The following is a 17,631-nucleotide window of genomic DNA, read 5'->3' as shown; positions in this document are numbered from 1 at the left end:
TTCACTTATTTTCGTGGTATTTATTAACTTCTTTACGAAGGTCTGGACATTGACGGCTCTAGAATGCCTTGTCAGCTTGAATCTAATGACAACGAAGCAAGGCTGTATACTCCTCCACAGTATGCACCAAATCTACCTTTCTAAAGGTAGAGCTCGAAACAAGTGCTTGTCCACATTCATGTCTAGTAGATAGGGCAGATCACCATATTTACAGTAAAATAGCTGTTTGATCTTATCGCCCCAATGGACCTATATCTTTTTCAGTTTTTAGAGATCGTTTTATGTCACGTTGGTACGAGTGAAGTCCCATAATTTCAATGTGTACCCCTCTACCAAACTATCACCTTTCTCTACTTGCGTTTTTTCTAACCATATTCAGACAATCGTATTATCTTTCACTTTATCAAGAAATTCGTTCCCCATGGCAAACTCTTTATTTAGTAATCAAACGTGAATCGACACCTTTTTTATGATGGAAATGTCATGCAATCACAATCAAAGCAAAACAAAACAAGTCAGTACATTTTATACAAAACTAAAAATTTGAAGTAAGAAATAATAAAGAGCCTATTCGGGTAACCACTAATGGTTCGGTGTGGCTCTACCTAAGATGGGCTTTTATGGCTCACTATATGTGGTTCGATTCTAAAGAAAAGGTACTTAAACCGGCAAATTCGTTATTCCTCACCCATTATAGGCTCTTACGGACCGAGTTCAGCTTAGGGGAATACATTTTTCTATGGCTAGACGGAGATGAAAATCTTACGAAGACACAGGTACGGATGTATCCCGAAAGCGATCCACTATCCTATACGAAGGTGAAGACCTCACGAAGGATTAGCTTCTCACTCTCATTTAAAAGGGTAAGATTGAACGGTCATGCAATGCAATATGCAAAAATAAACCAAAAGACATGTATCAATTAAAGCAAATATGAACAAAGTGATGAAAATTATAACGAAGTCGAATGAAATGCTACGAAAGGATCGTAAATTTAAAATTGAATCATCAATTTTCGACCAATAAGACAAGAGTTAATCAAATCGTGGCTTTACTCTCTTATTTCTTCCCCAATGGAGTCGTCAAGCTATCGAAAACTATTTTTTTGAAATCAACTTTTTATTTTAAGAAAATCAAAAAAAATGTGAGAGTCGCCACCAATCCTTTTTTTATGAGGTGTGATCGGATCACCTCGTAATTTGATTGTTTTAATAAAATGTTTTGATTTATTAAAATAACGATTTTTGTCTATGAAGTTCGAGAAAAACGAGTTCGGGAGTTGATTACATGCGAGGAAGGATTAGCACCCTCGTAACGCTCAAAATTGGTACCTAATTAATTATTTAATGTCTTAATGTCGAATATTTGAAAACTTGAAAGAAATTGCATTACGATCATTTTTTTATCAATGTTAATTTTACAAAAGTTTGCTTGGATAAATTGAAACGAATGTTAAAGATTTTCTCGTTTCAAGGTAGCAAAGTGTCACGTCCCGTAAATTAGGACACGACATTTTGAACCTTTGAGAGTAAGCTTGTCTTTATTTTTTTTATTTTTGAAATCTCACGTGTTTTAATTCAGAAGGATATTCGGTTATTTAGATTCAACGAGAAAAATTAAAAATTCGTAAGTTAGGGCATGATTTTTTTGAGTTTCTAAATACGGAATATTGCATTTATTTTTATTTAAAATTCATGTATTTTAAAATTTGAAGGGATATTTAGCTATTTAGGTTTAACGAGAAAATTGAAACCCCGTAAGTTAGGGTACGATTTCTCGAATCTCCAAAATGTGAAATATTGCCTATTTTTAAAAATTTTCTTTTTTGAATTTGGGTGAAAATTAATGCAATATTTAAAAAATGGTATGTGAATAAAATATTATACCAATGAATGACAACAATATCAATATACTAATAAGCAATTCATTATTCATAATGGCAATAATCATATAATGTAATTTAATACCAATATTAACAATCAAAGAAAAATGAAATAAATAACAAAATAAATAATAACGATAATAACAATAATAATGACAAAACAATGCACAAAAAGGAAAATACTAATTTTTTAATATAAATAAGACAAAGAAAGAAATAAATATATACATAAATGAATATTGAGGAAAATAGTTTAAAAAAATTGAAAATAAGGGGCCAAATTAAAACATAAATGAAATTTGGAGTGCCATTTGTAATAAAGTATATAATAATAATAATAATAATAATAATAATAATAATAATAAAAGGGAACAACATAAAAATAAAAAAATAAATAAGTAGATAAATGAGTAAATAAATAAATAAGTACAAAGGAAAATAAGATGTAAAAGATTGAAAATAAGGGACTAAATTGAAATCGAAACAAAATTTAAAGTACGAATCAGAAAATAAAAATAAAGAATAAAATGAGTTAAAGGATTAAATCTAATGTGCGAAGGAAGAACAGGGACCAATTGGGAAATTATTCCCTGTTCTCAAAACGGCATCGTTCCTTTCAGGGACCAAAGTGAGACAAAATAAAATTATGGGACAAAATTCAAAAGAAAAAAACTAAATTGCAATGGGCCAAAAAAGCGGAGGGGTCTAATGTTCAAATAGACCAATAACTAAAAACACGCAGATCCTCCAGGCGGATGGGTTAGATCTCGGGTCGGCCACTGGGTTAAGGGCCAAAATGGTGTCGTTTTAAGGCTACTAGAATCAGCCTTAAATGGCGTCGTTTTCTATAGCCTATAAAAGTAATTTTTTTTTAAAAAAATACATTCCAACCTTTTCTTTCAAAAAAAAAAAAAACAAAAAGCTCTCCCCTCTCTCTCTCAATCCTCTTGGCCGGCCATGCTCCGGTCACCGGACTACCGTGGCGACCGAAGGTTTTCGGCGACAGCGTCGCCATCCACGGTGGTCAGAAAATCACAAAAGGGCAATTTTTGACTATTCGACTCCCCGAGCCCAAAATGATAAGGTTCGACTTTTTCTTTTATTTTTTGTTTTCTCTTTAAAAGGAAAAATAAGCGAAATAAAAAATGAAAAGAAGTGTAGAATAAAAGACCATCTTTAAATTCTTTTTTCTGTTTTTGATTACTCTGTGTGTGTTTTCGTCAAAAAAAAGAGAGAAAATACATTGTGTTCATGGCTTTTATAGTCGAAATTACACTGTTTTGTTACAAAATTTCTATTTGTTTTTTTTTCCTACTGTTTTCTGTTGTTGTGCTGTCTTGCTTGTAGGTACGAAGGCCAGCTGTGGAGGTACGGGTGCGGAGGGCACGGAGGCAGCGGTGTGCCTAGGGTTTCTGTTTCTGCTGTAACCATTTAGGCTGTGGCCATAGAATTGGTCTTAGGGTTTTTGTATTTTGGGTTTTAAGTTTGGGTTTGTAAATTGGGCCTATAACATTTGGACTGTTAATTATTTTGGACTTTATTTCTGTTTATTTTTGGGTTTTGGGCCCGAGCTAAATTGGCCCATTACAGCTTAGGGTACGACTTCTCGAATCTCTAAATCAAACATTGCCTATTTTAAAATTTCTTTTTTTTTAATAATAACTAATGTGACATTTAAAATATGTGTATTCATCTCATTTGAGGCATAATGTAAAAATATTTAATCATTTCCAAACATAATGCATGAAGTGGAGACGACGAATCAATACAAAATGATCACATAGATAGCGTATTGGAACGATAAAAATATAAAATAGATAAAGGCCTATTTCAATAATAATTAAAATAAAACTAAAAAAAATGAAAAATTAACACATGATTTAAAAAACGCAACTTAGAAATAAATGAGGAATAATAAAATCACAAAAAGAAAAATGAAATACAAGTATGAAAATATGCATAAATACAAACAGAATGGAAATGGAGAAACCATAATAATAACATTGATAAATATACAAATAATAATAAAATAAGAATAGAAATGTTGAAATTAAAGAAATGATTTAATCGAAGTTTAAATAAAAATGGAGGCCTAAATTATAATAAAACGAATTAATAAAATTGGATGGGACTGAATCACAACTTAAATGGAATCTAAAGGTTCTAAATTGTAAAAAAAGGAGAAATAGAGGATCTAAAACTAATCACGCGAAAACAGCAGAGGTCACATGGGCAATTATCCCGAACCCCTTTACCTGTGCATTGTTTAGGACCAAAATAAATAAAGAAAAAAAATAAAAACACACAAAAGGACTGGGTATAGAAATACCCATCGAAACAAAAACACGCGGATCTCCAACTTGCGGGTCGGGTCAGTTCGATTCGTATTAAAAAGACGCAGTTTTGACGTTTGGAGTTGCGGCCCAAAAATGCGCCGTTTTGATGTGTCTATTTAAACCAATTTTTTTTTAAAAATTCATTTCAGCCCTTCTAAAAAAAAGAAAAGAAAACACCCTCTTTTTTTTCCTCTGCAGCAGGCCTACCTCCGGCCGATGCTCTGGCAAACCATCGCCGCATAGGCCATTGATCACCAACGATAGCGCCTCCATCCACGGTGGCCAGAAGGGTAAAAAGGCCCTTTTTTTCTGCTTTTCGACTCCCTTGCCCAAAAAATGCCCTCTTTCATAAGAGAGGGTGGTCCTCGGCCACCCACGGCAGCGCAAACGCAATAGATTTTGGCCCTTTCTTTTTATTCTTTGTTTATTTCTTTTAAAGTGATAGCAAAATAAGACGAAAAGAAAAAAATAAAAATAAAAAGGCAACCTTTTTCGTTCTTGGATTGATTCTGCTTCTTTTGTATTTTTTTTTGTATTTTGTAAAAAAAGGAAGAAGAAACATAGATGTTGTTGTGGCTCTTTTATAGCTACAATTACAAGATCCTCTTTTGTTTTCTTTGTTTTTGTTTGCTATTGTTCCTTTGTCTTTTCTTCGTTGTCCTTTGTTTTGCGTGTTGCTGGTGATGGCAGAGAAGCGTCAGACGCGTGTGGAGAGGCGGTAGTAGGCACGGTGCCAGGGCTAGGCCTAGAGTTCGGCGGCTAGGGTTTCTACCTTTCTTTTTTCTTGCTGAAAATTGGTTTAGTTTTGGGCCATTTGGGTTAGGGTTAGTTTTGGGCCATGGGTTTTGTTGTATTTTGGGCCATGGGCTAGGGTTAGATTTTTTAGAGAGATTGTATACAAAATACATACAAAGATCAATAGAAAGCAATCAAAAATATACTTCAAAGGTGATTTTTCGCTATTTATTATGTTTTTTCGTTTTCATTCGGGTTTACAATACCGATACAAAACATAAAGGAGAAAGGGAGAAGCTCACCGGAGTCGCACCGTGCTGGCACCATCGGCGGGCCTTCGTTGGTCGCGAACGGAGGGCCTAGGCACTAGTCTTTCTGCTGGAGAGTAAAGGGAGAGTGAGGGAGATGAGTAAACATACAAGGCATTTAGGGTTTTCTTTTTTTTTAAAAAAATAAAAGTTAAAAGGTTTTTTAAAGCAAAATATTAAAACAGGTTTTAATTTAAGAAATAAAATGAAACAACATTTGGGGGGGGGGAAGAAAGTTTGTCTGCGTGTTTTGACTATGAGTGGGGGATTTGTGCATTTAGTCCCCCACTTTCGCGCCAATGTTTAATTAGACCTTATTTATACGTTCTTTTTTTTATTTTATCTTTTCCTGTAATTTGCGTGTGGTTTCAAATTAGGCCGCGTTTTAACATTTCATTTTGGAATATTGGTCCATTTGCATTTTCAATCCTCGGTCGTCTACACGTGCTTAATTTCATTCCTTGATTCTGTTTTAACAATTTGATTTATTTATAATTTATTCTTCTAACTTTGTTTTTATTCCGATTGAGTGTTTTTAGTTTATATTTTTGTATGCTTTATGATTTTTTTTATATATTATTATTTTTAGCATACTATTTTATTAACCCTATATTGTTTTAGCTTGTGACTTCTTCTATTCGTATATATTACAATTTCTATTTTAAGATTTCTTTATTGTCCTTTTTTTGGTTTTCAAAATTTATTTAATATTTATTTTAGAAAGTTTTATATGTTATTATGCGATACATTATTTTTCATACATGTTGTTGATTTCATATTTTCCTTTTTTATCCACGTATATATATTTTCTTTTTAAATTTGTTTATACGTAATTCTTCTCTTTTAGAGATCTTATGATACTTTGCTTTTTAACATCCTCATCTATCATTTCTTTTGTCTTTGTATTAATTGTATCAAGTTTTATTTTATACGTCATCGTTTTTTTGAGGCAATATATTTTGTTTAAGATTATTTTGGTATTTCGTATGTCTTTTTATGTAACATTTATTTTAAAACTCATCCGTGCATTATTATACTTATTTTTGTTACATACTTTGCTTCAAATTCTCTCATATAAGCCCATTGTATTTTTTTTTGTACATATAATTTAGGTTAAAATTATATATGTATTGGTTTCAAATTTCCTTTTCTCCATTTTATTTTAGATTCATTTATTATCATTCAAAATTTGTTTTATATTTTATTAGTTTGCTATATTATTAATATAAAATGTATATGTGTATGTATTTGGTTTTGATTGACTAATATTGTTTGAATATAATGTGTTGGGAAGTTATTATTGTTGTTTTTTTTTTAAAATTGTATGTTCGAATTGTTATCTTTGTCATTCAACAATGTAATGCTATAATCGTGTATATTTATTTTGTGCTTGATACTACGCCTTCTTCTCCAACATATTTGGGCCACCTTTATTTGTTCCATTATTTTGTACATGTGAACAAAGTAAAATGTGTTTTGAGCCGGCTTTACAAATATTAATTTGAAAATCTCCCAAAGAAAAGGCAATGTTTGATGTTTGAAAATTTGAGGAATCGTGCCCTAACGTGTTGGGTTTCGATTTTTTATCTATCCAAAATAATCAAATATCCCTTTAAAATTTCGTCTGTGTTTTCTTAACTTCAAGACAAGGCAATGTTCTATATATGGAAATCTGAAAAAAAGTGCCCTAACGTGTTGAGTTTCGGTTTTTTGTTGGACCAAATAGTCGATTATCCTTTTGTAATTTTCAAATTCATGAGCTTTGGATATTAAGACTTGGTCGTGGTTTTGAGGGTTTAAAAGGTCATGTTCTAACGTGCTGGATGTGATATTTTATTCCTTCGTAACAAGAGAATGCTTAATGTCCAATTTAAGTTAGTCGAATGTTTTAAAAGGAATCATATTTTAACATTTTTCTTCAAATTTTTGACATTAGGACATAAATTAATCAATTAGGTACCGATTTTGGGCGTACGAGGGTGCTAATCCTTCCTTGTACGTAATCGACTTCCGAACCTGTTTCTTGGTTTTTCATAGGCCAAAATCCATACTTTAATAAAATGATTTATTAGGTGATCCGATCGCACCTAAACCAAAAAAGATTGGTGGCGACTCTATAATTCGTTTTTAAAGTCGATCCCCGTTTTCAAAATTTAAAAATGGTTTCGACAACAAGTTTTAATAAAAGGAAGTTCTAAAAGATTAACTTAAACTGTAGAAAAGAAATTTTGAAGGAATTATTGTAAATATGAGATTTTGGTGTTGGGGTCAAATCATAAATTTGAGAAGTATAAGGATCTAAAGTGTAAATTTTTCCAATGACAAAGAAGCGAGATAAAAGAAGTGTTATAACGTGCCATGCGACCAAAAAAGTAAGTGCCAAGGATAGAGGACTTTTGGGACTTGATTGAGTGAAAATAAAAATTTTAAGGATTAAATTATAAAGTTTTCATTTTTATCGGGAAAAGTACTAAATGCCATGGATTAGTAATGGTTGTGGATGATAGGTATAAATTAGGGAAATTTTGAGGCATTAAGTGCGTTAAATGGAATAAAAACAAGTGATGAGATAAAAAGGGGAATAAAGTGTAATTTTTCCTAATAAAGGGCATTTTTAGTTATTTTACATGAAATCCATATTGAAAATATTATATTTTGAAATATTAAATTATTGAGAATAATTTTAAACCATTGGATTGAATTTTTAACATGGGATGAAATGTGGACCGTAATTTTAACTTTGACCCATTTTACGTGGTGATTAAAAGAAGAGAAAAATCCCATTTTCTTATCTCCATATTTGACAATAACAAGAGAAGACTGGAAAATCTCTCCTCCCATGACTTTTTCTTTTTCCTTTCTCTTCCAAGAAAACCTTACTTAAGAACCCAAGTTTTCTTGCATGCAATCTTGTTAGAAAACAACATTTTACTTGATTTCCTCTATTATCTTTTTCATTTGAGTCTAAGGTTTCAAGTAGATTAGTGAGAGAAAGCTATGATTAGAGAGAGAAAACTTCCAAAAAAGTAAGAAGATGAGTTTTCGCCATCTCCATATTTGATATTTGAGATTTTTAGCTTGAGATAGTTGTTGGAGCATATGGTAATGATTTGTATAGATGTTGGGATTTAGTGAATTTAGTGTAGTTTATGTAATTTTTTGAATAGATTGGTTTAATAAAATTTCATTATTCCCATTAATATAGTTTGTATTTGCCTTGTTTTTGCACACAAAACAAATTGTATAAACAAATTTTGACTCACCTAATCTTTAACTAATATAAAGTTTCATTATGTGGTCGGATCATAATGTGAGAAGACAATTGATATTAGTAGGCAATTTAAATGACCCATAGTCTTCAAAATTGAGTAAATCGATTTAAGAACATTATGTCGTCTATCAAGTCAAATTGGGAAGATACATTGTCTTTGGTATCAGAGTGGTTGACTCCTAGAAGATAGAGACATAAGGGTGATTGTCTAGAATGATAATACATCGAACATGACCCAAGTTGAATTTATCCTAGATCCTTTCATGGTGTGACTTACTTTAATATTAAGTAAGTGACTAACTATGTCGACATTTCTTGTGTATTTTGATGTATAGAAAGTCTGAGTTCAATTGGTAAGAGATAATAAGGTTTGTACGTTGGATATATGACTTTTACATGACATGACTTCATTTATAATAGTGAAATTTATAGCCTAATAAAGGGTAATGATATCCTCTCATAGGCTTTCCATGGTTGATGAAAGGAAATGTGACTACAAGTCATTTGTTTAGGAGGAATTATTTAATTACTATTAGTTAATAATTGGATTTTTCATGAAGAAAGATGTAATGATTACCACAAGATAAAATATGATCATATTATGAGAACGAATTTAACCCAATGGGAATTATTTAATTACTATTAGTTAATAATTGGATTTTTCATGAAGAAAGATGTAATGATTACCACAAGATAAAATATGATCATATTATGAGAACGAATTTAACCCAATGGGATTAAAGATATCCAATGAGGGTAACATACATATGACAAGGTTATTGGACGAGTATAAATTAAGTTGCTTCCATACTGGTATATAATGGGGAGAGTTCAACCACAATACTTTTACTTGATTGACTCTATAACTAAATAATATTGTAATTAATAGGCGAATAGTTGGAACTCAATGACAAATTATTTGAGCCCTAATTATATATGTCAAATCGATCACTCTGCTAGCTCGGCACAACCCTTTACAGATTGCATTTGAACTGATATGATGAATAAATGAAAACAACAATTTAGAGAAATAGATCACATGTCTGCAATGAATGTGTTTTTTTTCTATTTGCAAGAGATGACTTAGAGATTAAATTAAAAATTTTAAATTATTATTTAATTGGTTGTAATTAAATAATTTAAGTTCTAAGTAAAAATTAAATTAATTATTCATCACAGCTTGTTGATCAAGACAATTAAATTTATTTACTCATAGATTCTGGTATATAAGGTTTCTATGACTTTAACAGAATTAGAATTACGTTGAGAAAATAATTTAATTGAGTAAACTAATTCAATTTATTTTAATTAATTAATTAATATTTTGGGAATTGAAATTCTTTTATTGAGTTTGATAAATTATAGGAGTTGGTTAAAGTCTAGATAACACACATAATTAAATCCAATACAAAATTGAGCCCAATAGGCCCATTTAATATGGGATGGGTGACAACCCTCGGATTCCTAGAAGGGTTTGTTCCCACCTTATGCAGTCTCAAAGCATTTTGTGTTCTTTTGTTTAACTAAGACTTTTGTATTTTTCTCTATAAATAGAGATTATGGGCTAAGCCAAAATATACATTCTTGAGCGCAATTACTCTATCAAAATTTAGTGAGATTTTCTTTTAGAGTAAATTTTATTTTTAGAGATAACTTCTGACTAGTTTCCAGCTCAGAGAGAAATTGATTTTCCCCACTGAAACATTAAAGAATTTGTCATTGTGTTATTAGTTTGTGAATTTAGAGCCCATACTCTAAGAAAACTTAGGGTTCGAGAAAAGCCGAAAATATCTTGTTGGTAGAAAGCCAAGAAATGATTAAGTTTGCCTAGCACAAAGCACATGTACTAATTTGGTAAAGGTTTATTGCCATAATTAACATAAAAGCTTGATTTTAGAAAAAAATTAATTTTTCCATGCAACAAATTTGTTTTCTAAATTGAATTTTTCCAACATTGTGTGTTTATATGAGTATGTGTGTTGAGAGAGAGATTGGTGGAAGGGAATGTAAAGGGAAGCTTTGTTTGGAACTTTTTCTATTAAAAAGGTAAGTACCATGGTTTCTCTTAACCCTATATAAATAATTATGAAAGTTGTTAAAATGATGTTATAAAGTACATAATGACTATTATACTTAAAATGTGATTAAGAGTACTTATATGAAAAAAAAATAGCTTAGTAAGTTGAGATAATTGGAAGAAAATGGTGAAATTCATAAACTTGGCCTAAAGGCACTGAAACCGTGAAAAGTGAATTATTGTTAAAATGAGTCAGGTTGAAATTTAATACAATGAAATATCTTAAAAAGAGAGAATGAATATATCGTGAAAAGTGCAATAGGTTTACGTATGCATGTGAAAAATGTCACTAACAACACTGAGTACTTGAAAATCTTAATAAATGAATATGTGAAATTGGAAATATGAGATAATGGATGGATGCTCCAAGAGCACCAAAATTATGTGATTTTCAAATGTGCTTTATGTCATAAATAAGATATATCTTTACTTGTATGTGAACATGTAAACCATGTTGTAAGTATTAATTGATCATTCTGTGAAATCTGGAAATGACCTAAGTGACTAAATATTGTAATGCCTTAGTAAACTTAGTGAGTAGTGAGGATACAATTGACATGCTATAGGGGTTATTAGCACACATATGTTAGAAAATATGGTTTCAAACTGTGTTTAAAGCCTTGGCGCATACCACTTTTGTGCGTTATGGATCCATTTCTACAATCTTCGGACGTTAGTGCTTTTGGCGCATTATTTCTGGTGTGATTGGTTGGGATCCCACGCATCCAATTTCATTTTACTAACGTTCACTAAGGGCGAAAATTATCATATGTGAAATAAGTGATATGTGCTAGGGGTGGAACTAATAAGAAGAGAAATGTGGTATGATCAAAGTGATTAAAAACTTGGTTAATTGAAAAATAATGGAATGAAAACTTAACCTTTTTTTACTTGGTGCATAAATGAAAATTAGGGACTATATAATGGAAACCATAAAAGCTATGTAACACCTCAAAATTTTTGATAAGGCATATAATACTGTTTTTAGATTAGGAACTATAAAATTTTAAGAAAATTGGAAGAGATAAAGAATTCTTATGAAAATAAAGTTGATTTTGGATATTGGAATTAATGAAAAGAATTTGAGAAGTGAGATTGCGATAAAAAAGACTAAATTGCAAATTCTAAAAGTTTGAGGACTAAAGTGAAGATTTGATTAAAAAGAGAATGAATTATCATTGATTATTTTGTCTTGAGAATAAGTGGAAATATGTATAGGAGTAAGTAAAATCACTTTTGGGATTAAATTGAAAAGATTTGAAAGTACAGGGATTGAATTGTAATTTTTTTTATTTTTGCAGAGGAGGTAAAAATGTAATTTTTACCATCCAAATATTATTATTAAGATTTAAATATCAATTATGATATTTGGATTGGATAAGTGCCTATTGTTGTGAAGAAACTATGCAAAGTGAGAAAAAAGGGACAAAATTACCATTTTGCTCCATAAAGATATTTTGGTCATTATTAAGAATTAAAATTTGAAAATTGTTTGATGAAATATTTTGCATTTGAAATTATTTTGGACGATTGGATGCTAATACTTTGGTGTGATGAATTGTGGACCACAAATTTAAATGTGTATTGACTTTAACTTGGGTTTAGTGTTTTCTAATTGGATTAAAAAAGGGGAAAAAAATGAGAACTCAACCCCTATTAGCATATAGTAGCAGGCAGCTCTCTCCCATGGTGACTCTCTCCTCTTTCATTTTTCTTATTTTTTTTGAAATTTCTCAAAAACTCAATACCCAAACTTTGAGAATTTGCTAAAATCACTTGAAAAACTACCTCCTAAACTTATTTCCACTTTCAATCTCTCTATTTTCAGCAAGAGTTTGGTTATTTCTTGTGAGAGAAAGTTGAAGCTAGAGAGAGAAAGATCCATTAAGGTAAGAAACAATGTTTTCTATCCTCATTAACTTGATATTTGCTATAGGTTGTTATGAGAAAGCTTAGATATTAATATTTGGTTGTGTTCTTATGTTTGTGAAATGAGGAATAATGGATATTAGTGTCTCAAGCTGGGATGAGGATGAAACATGTGTTTAGAAACTTGATTTTGAAATAATATGAATCCAAGAAGTAAGTAAAATTGCATACTCGCACTAATCTTATCTTATTATGTTTAGAAAAAAATTAATAAATAATGAATAAATATGAAAATGATATTGAAATGTATATGTGCAAATTTTATGAATTAAATGTTGGAAATAAGTCTTGTAAAGTTATGGTTTAATAAGTCTTAATTATTAAGTGTTAAAAATTTCTAATAATGTGTTATGAGAATTTAGTTTCCATGGAATGACTACTAAATGTGATTTGAAATATGTGAAATTTTTTTTATATAGTGTTAATGTGGCAAACATGTGAGTAATGAGTAAATCTTGCAAAGTTGCTGATAAAGTCAACACATGGTTATAAATGAGGAAAATATGTTAATAGGCCATCAAGGAAAAAAATGATTAATCTATTGTTATCACCGTTTTGTTCAACTAATGAATTTGACATGTGGTAAATTTTACATGAGCTATAAATAGAAATTTGACTTTGTAAATGAGGTCATAATAACTATTTTCAAAAACCAAAAATGAAAAGTGAGTTTATATAAAAGATCTAAGTTGACATTTGTGAATTGCACATATGCAAGGCACTTAAAATGCCCATATGTGTAGCTAAACAATAAGTTGTCTATCAAATCTCTAGGCTTTGGAACCTATCTCATGATGAATATCAAAGATATATTAAGTTTTATAAGATCTGAGTTGACTTTGAATGAATAATGAGTATCTTAATGGCAGTGATATGATAAGTTATTTATGATTATAAGGTGCCATAGTAAACTTAGTAAAATAGTTAGAATAAGATTGACATGTCAATAGGGACTAGATATGAGTTCTGTTATGATTTGGAGTTCTAGGACGTTATGAAGTTCTTGGGTGATCTGGAGTTTTGTTTCCTTTGTGGGTTGCACATATTATGTGCATTCTCTGTTTTCTTTAAGTTCATCACTCACGTGCGTTATTTGATTCCTTCAAGCTTAGTACTTATGCGCTATTTGGTGTATAGATGGATCTCGTGTACTGAAGTCATTTTGCTGGAGTTTATTAAGGGCAAAATGAATTAAAAATACTAATGATAAGACTTACTTACGAATATTAATTTTTATATGAATAACAGTGTTGTGTGCTAAGCTAAAAGTTAGATAAGTTAAAAAGCAATTGAATTAATGAATATGTTAATAATGAATGAGACATGATACTAAGTTCAAAGCATTTGTGGCCAAATTGAATAAATGTTCAATAAAAGACAACACTTTGAACTAAGTTTTATAAAAGATCTTTACTCTGACTCTTGCATGAATATTGTTCATACTGAAGTAGGTTGGTAAGAAAGTGATCGAATTAGGAATTTGAAACCATGGAATGTATAGTATGAATATGATAGGAAATATGTATATGTTTGAAAAAGATTTTATGAGATATGTGAGTGTTTTGATTGGGTATAAGTTATTGATGAAAAAAGTCGAATCTAGATTGTGTCAATGCATGAAGAGTCTATCAAGAGAGCCTGTGTTTGTTCACCATGGTGGTGTCTAATAGAGTTCGTCGGAACTGAAAACATAAATTTTGATATGAACTCTAAAGCAAAAGTCCCTGGCCATGGCACCTTTTAAAAAGAACTAAGGAATGGTGATTACCTAATGGGGTTCTCTACGTGTCTTAGGATGATGATGGGCAAACCTCACATGATGTGAGTTTAGGAAAATCCAAATCATAAACCCAACAGTAAAGAATGGCCCTTGTGGGGAACCCTGAAAAGAATAGCCTTTGTGGCGAACTCTGAAAAGAATAGCTTGTGTGACGAACTCTGAAAAGGATGCCTTTGTGGAAAATTCTTAATGGATCACCTTAGTGGCATGTTCTATCTAATTGCTTATATGGTGTATTCTGCTAAGTCAATGTGGCGTGAATTGTCAGGAACATCTGGTAAACTATGAATCTTAATGTCTGTCTCTATGGTAAGATATGAGTAAGTTCTAGTAGTTTTGTAATAAATATAACCAAATATTAAGATTTCTTTTGGAATTTCTAATAACATATTTAAATTATATGATAAAAATGCAAATTGTTTTTGTTAAACGTTTTGTATTGTTTAGTAACACCTGAGATTCGAACCTGGTGAATTGGGTCGGCTGAGGGCATTACAAGTTTGGTATTAGAGGTCGGTTTATCCAATTCTTGGACAACTCTTGTGGAAGAAACCCTATATGCATAATATGCCGTACCTGGTAGAGTTCCTTAGGTATAATTGAATTATCTTGTTTAGGGTAGATATATGAAACAATAATAGTTTGATGAAGAGAAATAATGCTGAAATAAAGAGACAAAGGATAGGTAAAAATTTGGTCTCATTACTAACGGTAAAAATTATATTACAAAGTTTTTGAAAAGTAGAGCCCATGATTGAACAAAGAAAATTTCAATCATCTCCTTCATTAGGCTGACTGGTAGGTACAATAGAGGCCTCTTCAGTTGGAAGAGGATCTTCAGGGTTCTGACCCTCAGAGATTGAACCTTCTTCATTGTCTTCAGCATCGGGTGTATTGGGAGTGAATAAGCCACCTGATTAGTTCTATTCTTTTTGAAATAATTCCCACTCTTCACCCTTAGGATTGTAAATGTTTAAATCGAGAGACCCTATAGAAATGTTTCCAAGGCAATTGAAATCTACGCGACTTAGATTGAAATGACCTACAACCACTTGGGCGTGTAGAAGTAGATTTGATCTCCACTCCGGCAAAGCCTCAGTAATATTCTTCTTAGTATCCCCTTGATACTTTTTGAAGCTTTCATCATGAGAACGACGTAGATCTTCTAGTTCTGGTTGGTGACTTTCTTCTAAAACTTTGAGTTTCTTTTCTAAAGTAGACTTCTCATCCTTCAACAGGTTGATCTCCTTTTAGCTGTGTATTCTCCGTCTAAGCATCCCTATGTTTACCCTTTAAAGTTATAACTTGGGTATCCAACTATCCAATTAAATTGGTAGATTCTTGATATTTTTGGAGTTGCTCAGTTAAAGGATCTTCGCCAGTCTTCATTACCTTTTCAAAATCTACCATTTTGTTATTATAACGCTTATCAACTTCTTTAAGAGCCCCACTCCAAAGACTATGTTTGATATACATGACTTCTAAAACTTGAGCCATGAGTGATAGAGGGCATTCAGTGGAATGAGATGTAAGGTAAGAGGAAAAAGCTTCCCTTAATGGTAGAGGTATTAAGCTTTGTTGTTGTTGAAAGATGGAACTGAAAGACATGGAAGTTGGCACTGATTCCAAAAGATCATGCCAAGGAAAGATCTTTCTTGCTTTAGTGGATAGAACATTAAGAGGTGGAGTATTGGGATGAATAGAGGATTGGATTTGAGGCAATGCCTCAATAGGACTCTGGTTCTCTAATGGCTGGGGATCAGACATGTGATTTGGAAAGTTTGTTTATTAGGCAGACTCTCTAGGTAAGAGTGGAATTTCAGACATAGCAGGAACTGAGGAAGATGGATTAACTGTAGTGACAGGCCCTCAACTTAATTTGTGCCTTGTTAATAGGGGACACTTACTACTCTTCGCCTTTTGATTATTGATCTCTAATCTAGGTCTCATATTAGATTTCTTTGTTGATGATCTCTTTGCTGGAGAAATAATAGACTTTACCTTAGTACAAGCCTCTTTGAGAATGGAAGAAATGTCTATGTTCGAGGGATGTGAATGTGATGAAGACCCTGCACCATCAACAGAAGAATTATCCCGATTTGAAGTAGAGGTAGAATTAGTAACATGATTAATTATAAGATTCCAATTTCATGGGTGAAAACCATAGAAGCTATAAAAATAGAATGGAGGCTCTCTTTTTCACCCCAACAAAATTTGTACTAATTCACTATTTGAATCATGTGGCAACGCTTTGAAGCAGAAGGTACAAAGAGATCATTCAACCATTTCAAAGAATCATTTGATTGATAACCATTGGGGCTATAACGAGTTCCACTAAATTGAGAACATGCCATTTCCTTAGCCTCTTATATTGACTCTTAGCAAGTTGAGAATCCATTGGCTGGTAGTGTGCACAAATCTTTTCATTAGGAAGAGACCATCTAGTAGGAAAACCAAACCCCTATTCAATTATGCAAATAACCCTTATAAAATTCTCTTTTCTTTGGTGAAGGTTGGAGATGCTATTTTGAATGATGGGCTCATGGCCTGTACGTACATTGAAGTGAGCCCTACTAGTAGATAACCCCTATCTCTTCACCTTTGATTGATAGAACTTTTGGAACACGCCTAGAAAAGGTGGCTCATTGGATATGCAGTAATCAATGTAGAAAGCCAACAAAGTCGACCAAGAAAGGGTTGATAATTGCCTAGGTGTAAGGTCATATTTGGTTAAAATAAAGCAAAAGAAAGGGTTTAAGGGCAAGTGAAAGCTAACTTCTAACAGAATCAAGGGTAAGATGAAACTTAGAGTGTTGTCACTTAGACGAGATTTCTCAAGTCGTTGAAAATTATAAGCGAAGTTCGAGTTTTGGATTCTCCGAACTCCTAAATACTTGTCCATCTCATCTTGAGTATTGCTGTAGTCAACTATTTTTGCCTCTACCTGCGGTGATGTATCCTAGAGTTCTTGAGGAGCAAATGAAAGAGGATTGCTTGGGGTAATGTTTTGCTTGGCCTAGCCTTGACCTCTTCCTCTAGTGGTAGTTTGAACCATTGTGTGTGATGGTAATGGAATAAAAGGAAATGAAAGAAAGAAAAAGAGTTGCCTTTTAGGAAATCGGAAACGGAAGATGAATAATGTAGAAAGATTAAGGAAATGAAAGGTTAGGATTTTGATTGATTTTGCAAAAGTGATTGAATAAGTGTTTGTGTATTTGTTTTATAGAAACAAACTTGTACAAGAAGTTTATTTCGTGGGAACGGTTTAGGTTCTCTAATATAATCAGGACATCTGTCAAATTGGGAAAGTGTG

This window comes from Gossypium hirsutum, chromosome A09 (genome assembly GCF_007990345.1).
Source record: "Gossypium hirsutum isolate 1008001.06 chromosome A09, Gossypium_hirsutum_v2.1, whole genome shotgun sequence".
Taxonomy (NCBI): domain Eukaryota; kingdom Viridiplantae; phylum Streptophyta; class Magnoliopsida; order Malvales; family Malvaceae; genus Gossypium; species Gossypium hirsutum.
Note: the sequence above shows the minus strand (reverse complement) of the source record.